General features: G+C 33.7%; 1 long non-coding RNA gene across 1 annotated transcript; it reads left to right on the top strand.

The window, feature by feature from the left end:
* The first annotated feature begins 302 nt into the window (after positions 1-302).
* On the top strand, positions 303-872 carry LOC149231499 (uncharacterized). Its single transcript, XR_016247448.1, has 2 exons — positions 303-389; positions 713-872. It is a non-coding gene; the product is annotated as an uncharacterized LOC149231499 (long non-coding RNA).
* Positions 873-7,512: the final 6,640 nt, after the last annotated feature.

Genomic DNA, 7,512 nt, shown 5'->3' with positions numbered 1-7,512 from the left:
TTACCTCTGAAAACGCATTGTACCTCTTATTGCAGGCTTCACGTGGCCCGATGCAAGAAATTTGTGGCAATACTATTTTAACCAAATTTCTGTCATTTTATATACCATGTCATTTTATATACCATTTCCAATTTGTATTTTATCCAAAGTCTGGAAAATTATGGTGACAAACATGAAACTTAGGTGCATGCAAAGTTTATTATATAGCTGCCACCTCTCACTCAGCTGGCTACCGGTGTCTGCCACCGTCTGCCACCTCTCAAGTAGCTCACTACCACATTAAGGTACCTTCCTAACACTATGCACTTGCAGGTTTTCTCACTTCCCTCCAAGCGATGGCGAGACCCTTACCAAAAGAGTCAGAATAGGTCTTATGCGCTCTCCACCAGGTAACTGAGATTTCTTAATCCCTTCAATGGATTTATCCTTCTTCTGTTTGGTTATTCCACCTGGTTTTGGTATAATTAACCACCAAGGTTTGGCGACACACTGTTTACAATGCCTTATCACATAGGTACTTTCTGGGTTGTTTTCTCTATTGATAATTCATTAGTTACATAGATGGTCATTAGTTACATAGATGGTCTGCAAAGAGATAGGGTTTTTAATCGGTTCTTTCCTTGCTGGAACATGTTCGTGCTCCTCCGCTTCTCGTTTGGCAACTAGTACGACACCAAACCATTCTAACAATTTCTTTTTTTTCCCGTTCCAGGTTTCACAATTTTCTCTGCTGACGAGTAAGAGGGTTTATGTTTTCTGAGCTTTTTAAGAAGAATCATATATACAAATGTATTGTTCAACCTTCTTCATATGATTAAATTACCCTCAAATCAGGAGGGATCCTTCCTCGTGGAAGCCTTTCGATCATCTGAGTGGTGTTTTTCTTACCACAGTTTGCAAGTTGATAGTTTTGAGCATTAATCTTGGAAAGGAAATTGTAATTATACTATGATTTGTTGAACAGTTGGGTTCTTATTCCCTCATATTTGCACTGAACTTTGAATTACGAATTAGTATTTTTTTTTTTCTACCCACTCCAGGTTTGTTAATTGACATGCAGTTTCCACACCTATTTGGTTTCTTCTTTTTTCCATGCCAAATTTTCTGCGGATTTATGTTAATGGAATACGTTAGTATTATTGGTGGAATTATGTTAACATAAATTTCGGTGTTATGTTATACGTTAAATAGAAATAAGCATTGTGCCTCTCTAAATTTAGTCATGATTTCCTATGTGCTGGGCTTGTCTCATTCCGCTGTAAAAATTGATTTCCTTTGTAGTTTCTTTTCGTGAAAAAATTTGGTTCTTATTCAAGAAGTTTGCACCAATCAAATCTCAATTAACTTCACAGTGAATTTATGTAATTTCTCATTCCTTTTTCTGATTTTTGAATAGGTACTAGGTTACATTTTTAACATAGTTAACCCTTAGATTTCTGAGTTACCCTGTAATTTCCTTTTTAGTACGTACCTAGCTGTGATTGGCACCTAGTTTATCCAGATCCACTCACTTCCCTTATGGTGTTATTAAAAGATTCTATTTCTCTATCATTTGATCACCATTTAACATGAGTAAACTTAACTCCCTTGCCATTTATTCACCAATTCTCTTTTCTCTACCCATAGTTCCTCCATGTAAAGGTTCCAACTTAGTGTTGATGGAACGTCCCTTTTGAGAGTGTGAAAACATCATTATAATATTTAAGGTTAAGCTTAACAAAATAATATTATTCGCATACTCATTGCACTGGTGTGTATATTTGTTATTTTTTTAATTATTGTAAATAAATAATTGATATTGTAGTAACTATAAACTGGCGTGTATATTTGTTAATTTTTATTATTATTGTAAATAAATAATTGATATTGTAGTAATTATAGGTTTTAAGGTTGTAATATTTTTTACCTTGTATTTATCCACATTTTAATTTTAAACAGTTTGCCAAATAATATGGTTGAGTTTTTTAGATAACATATAGGAAAGAAACATCTCTAAAAGAAAAGGAAAGTGAATGTAGCATGTCCTAAAGTAAACTGTAAACCAATTTTTTAGATTATTATGAAAAACATTATCAAAATTTTAGAGTAACATGATCTAATTTAAAAATTTCACTTAATTGAACAAGTTAGCATATGTTTTTTTTCACTATAGTAAGATCACCAAAATTGACTTGAGTCTTTTTTATGCTTCAATTTTTCTATTTTCATTTGACATGGTCTTTCTAAGATTTATTACATTGAATGTGAGTGACATTAAATACAACTCCAAAATTTGCAAATTATTTTTAATTAATTCATTTCAAGATTTTATATACTAGAAGTTGATTGTTTTAAAATGATGTAGGTTTGGTGCTTTGTGGTATTAGGAATGGTTTAAGATGTTTGGATTCTATATTCCATAAGAGTTGAGGATGTAAAATTAGGTTTGATTGAAGGAGAAATATCTCACAATTAAATAAGTGTATTTAAAGTTTTAGTTGGAGGGAAATTTTAATGTCAATTTAAACTCATATTAAGCATTGTCATTGAATGTATACAAGTAGCATGAATGTGTTAAAAACTTGTGTTTGCTATTTGATTTTTGTGCACTCTAGCCTAATGATCACATCTCACCTCGTTTTTTCCCTCCTTGATTGAGTTGTATCGACAACCCACAAAAATGTTCCAATACATAATAATCTCCCTACTAAGGGATGAGGCAGTGCCATTGGGGGTTGATTTGAGTTTGGAGGAGTTGAGTTGTTTGGAAATGTCTTCTTTGGCCAAGGTTGTCATTCTTTTGACCTGCAGAGTTCTTAAATCCTTTTGCTTTCTTTGGATCCCACCATCCGCGACTAGTTTTCTTCGGCTCCGTGGTGCAAAAATCCCATTTTGAAGAAGGACATGCATTCTAAAGGTGCCAGGAATGTTGACAAGTCCTACATTTGAAAGCAATATTTTCGTAATCTAATGTTGAAAATACTCCTTACCCCCACTTGAGGAGGATCTTATCTTGTAATCCTGTGTTGAGGTCCACTTCAACATATATGTGGATGAATGCAATGATACACAAGAGACATAACACAATTATATACAATAATCACTGATTTTTTTGGGGCGTTGTTAGGTTTTGGAGTTTTTGGCTGAAATATAGTGATTTTTTTTGGGTCAAATATTGATTTTGTTGTTTAAAATGTATTTTTGATTGCATATATGGATTTAGCACCCTAGGGAAATTAGAGTGTGAAGAGTTCACAACTAAAACTTGTGATTACAACAAATCCTTGCTAGATTTTGGGCAATCAGACTAAAAAATATGTTGAAAATAAACTATGTTTTTTTTTAATAATCGACAAACAAGTAAAATTATGTGGAGTTTATGTGTTGGTTTATTTGGAGATTAATTTTTATGAGATTTTAAATTTAAATTTTATGAGAAGGATTCTGGTGGAAGCCACATGTGGGGAAATAAACTCTTCTATAGGACATTCATTCACACAATTTTGATGACAATATCTCATTGGTGAGCAGATTATTATTCCAATGAAAATTAAAACTATCCATCTCCATGTGGGACAACAAAGTAGTTGGTACAATGGGATGTAATTCCCTCCACCCATTTTCAAATCACATGGGTGGACATATTTGATTGGTTGTGATAAGGCTTTGGAGTAGACTCTCCCCACTATCATGGAGCTTACTGAATGTTGGAGTGTTATAGTAGACTCCTCCCACCCTCATGGAGCTTATGGACTATTGGATCTACTCTTAATGTTATAGTGACAACGTCTAGCAGTTATGTTGCAGTTATGTTTGGGCCTTGCCCAGATCATGAAAATTTAGTTAAATCATATTAAAAAATATATGGTCGACACATTTCGAACCACCCAATGTGATTCATCCTTAGGACTAAATATATTAAAAAAATAACAATTATTATGAAACTTAAAATAAAATAAAATTTAATAACTAATAAACTTTTATTTTTTCTCAATTGGAAATTTTAAAATAAATTTATTATGTTATGATAACCATTGATTCAAGAATACAAGCTTAATTAAAATGAGGGAATAAAAAGTCCAATACAAATGATCTAATACCAATGTGTTGAGTACTCGAAAATCGTTGCATCAACACGGAGCACCCGGTCCGGACCTTAAGACAACTCCTTTTCCATTTAGGTAGTGGCTCCGACTAGATATAATGGAACCGGTTTCCCAATGAAAGGTGATTGAATGAATGTATAATGATTAGAGTGGAGTGAAATAGATGGATTTGTAGCAATGAATCAAATGGAAAACATATGCATTAATCTACTTTATAACTTGAGATTGTTTAACATTTATCTAGATGTGATCTATAATGATTTTCCTTAGTAAATGACAATATAGATTGCTCAAACACCAATGGAAATGAAAATATTTCAAGATGATTATTTTGATTAAATAGTTAATCAAAATAATGTGTATAACTCATATCGCATTTAGAAATCAAAGAAAATTGCTTATTTTGATTAAATTGTTAATCAAAATAATGTGTATAAATTATATCACATTTAAAATATCAAAGCAAATTGCTTAACATGTATTTAAAAATATCAATGGCAGCATGATCAGAAATGAATACATGTAACATTGTTATTTAAATACCACGTAATAAGCAATCTGAAAAGATAAATTCACTATTTATTTATGAACAAACATAGGTACAGAGATAGAAATACGAGATGCATGTTGCTCAGCTCATAAAAGAAATAACAGTAGTTTAGTCATTCACAAAAAGATTATTTCGGGAGTACAGAAATGCAACTTCTCAAAATTCTTTATGAAAATTCATAAAACAATGTTACAGTTCTATCGAGAAAAGTATGAAAGTACAATAGTGCGAGCTTTTGTAAGCCTTTCTTCATAAAAGTTAGGATCTTTATTTCATACAACAAGCAAGCTTATATAACAGAAAAACAATTGAATATATTGTGCAGAGCGTTGAGGGCATTTAAACAGATCCCTTCAATAACGCTTAAAGGAAAACAATTTTTTGGTAGGAATTTTTGGATGTGATTTGTTGTCTTCATCGACTTTGTTTATTCCATCAGATTATCTGGATATTTGTATGTCTGTTTGAAAACTGTCACATATCATCACACCTGTCCTCTTCTGTCATGAACCTGAACATAAAAAACATGAATAGATAAACTAAAAAATAAATGAGATTGATAAGCGAGTTTCATTTGAAAGAAATCACATTTTGTAGGAAATCAAGATAAAAATGTAGAGCGTAATAAATCCTGAACACAGGCATCATGGAGAAGAATGCAGAATGAGGTTTGTGATAAAATAGGCGGACTTTATGGTCATATCACAAATCGCAAAACAAATGTTGATGAAAAGGGGAGGCTTAACGGTTTTTTCAAAGGGGGTTCGAAGTGGTAAGTAGTTTGTGAAGAGGGGAGTTCGAAAGAACAAAGGAGTGACACGTAAATATAGGGCTGGACGAAAAAACCACTTTTCGAACCCCCCCCCCCCCCCTTGAGAAACTTAAAATTGAGTGCAGGGGGTGCGAAATCTTCTATGTCGTTGATCCGAGCAGAGTAGATTTGATCCGTTTATGTTTACGAGACAAGTCAGGCTTTTCGTATTATCGCAATCGGCGTTTGGAGCAGAGGCAAAGGAACAAGAAGGACTATGAAATTTGCGAAGGACTCGGACATGAAATGCTATAAATAACTTTTAAGTTATGTGTCGAGTCCGATCTTTACATCACAATTCAAATCGCAGTTGCAAATTGACAAAGTTGAAGGATTGTTATAAACTGAGTCTCTTTAAAACTTACGATTGTGAAGTCCCGAGGTGACGTGGTAGTGTCATCACGAATGATGTCATGATGACATGATGATGTGACATGGCAGATGACATGGAGTACAAAGTCACAGATGACATGGATCATATCGTAGTTGTAATCGGTGGTGTGGAGTGGGGTTTGATCTTAAGGCTCTGGATCTTGCGATATCCCAGACGCGGAATTTTTATTCAACGGATTTAAATCTATGGTCGGGTTCGGTTTGAATATTGCATATTGCGAACGATAAAGGTAGTGTTGAAAATGGCAACAAGAAATTGCTAAAAATAGAAGTGCTAAAAATAGCACTGCTAAAAATAGCAGTTTGGGTATCAGTGCTGGATTGGACAACAGAGAATAAAAAATGGAAGTGCTAAAAATAAAAGTTCTATTTTTAGCAGTTCAGGATGGATTCCTATTTTTAGTCAGTCCCCAGACTTAAATAGGAAGTAAAATTCAAATTTGATATTAACAACAGTTTGTAAATTAATTAATTAATTCAGTTTGAGTTAATTAGTTAAGGAATTATGAACTTGAAGTCTATGTGAGGACATGCAATAGTTTCTCCTTTGATTGAGGAATTTATCCCTTGATTAAAGGAGATAAGGATGAGTTCTATATTGAGTATGATCAGTTGACTTAGTTTAACTTAGTCAAGTCCAGTTAGATTAATTTAACAGTTTGTTAAATTAATGAGAGTTCAGTTAGTTAATGCTTGCATGCATGTAACTACTGTATTTCAGATAACTGAGTATTTACTCATGGATAACTCATGCATGTCAGTTCAGACAGAGACCCAATTGAGATCAGATGGAGGGACAATGTACTATCAGTTGATAGGATATTCCTTATGAATATTCCTTGCATGCAGAAGGAATATTATTCCTTATGGATTGCATAGTTGGACCTGAGGTTACAACAGGTATGATGTGGCCAATTCACACATGTTATGACATTGGACCCCAATCAAAACTGTGCAAGGAAATAGGAGCTTGGAGGACTTGTGTAGCCTATATATTCAGGACTAGGTAGTCCATGAGCTTGATCAATCAGAGTACAGAGACAGCAGGATAGCTTTTGAGCTGATTCTTTCTATATGTTGTTGAGGATTTCCACTTGATTGATAATACAAAGATGGGGTTTTAGGCTAGTGCTTTCCCCAAGTTATATCTTCTGTGTTATGGTTGATTACTTTTCATTCTCAGTTATATCTGTTCATGCTTAATGTTGCTCATGTTCAATTAAGCTTCCACAAAGTTTATGATAGATGTAGATTTAGTATTATGCTTTAGTACATTGCATATATCAGTTTGATCTGCAGGTGAAATTTCTACAGGTAGAGTGCTTAGCCTTTGGAATTTGCGATAGCCTGCGAATGCGAGATTTTATGGACTGGTATTGAATTTCTCGTTGGGTCTGAGCTATCGCTATCGCATAAGAGATAGGCCACGGGACTTAGGAAATGGTTTATGCGATCTCTACTGCTGCGATATTTTATAAAGTTCACGACCCTGTCAGGTTTGGTCTTATCAAATCACAATCGGTGTTAGCGGAGGGTCTTTGCCTTATGGAACTTTTTATTATGTTGATGTGCGATGCGGGATATGATGGAGTTATAAAGTTTTTAACCTTCGGGAATTTGAAAACTCCGATTTATTTTAATTTTTAATTAAATAACCCATTTTAATACTTAAG

This window comes from Pinus tabuliformis, chromosome J, assembly GCF_031772625.1.
Source record: "Pinus tabuliformis cultivar Carrire ecotype Pingquan chromosome J, CPIR1, whole genome shotgun sequence".
In the NCBI taxonomy this organism is placed as follows: domain Eukaryota; kingdom Viridiplantae; phylum Streptophyta; class Pinopsida; order Pinales; family Pinaceae; genus Pinus; species Pinus tabuliformis.
Note: the sequence above shows the minus strand (reverse complement) of the source record. Positions and strands in the feature narration are given on the sequence as shown.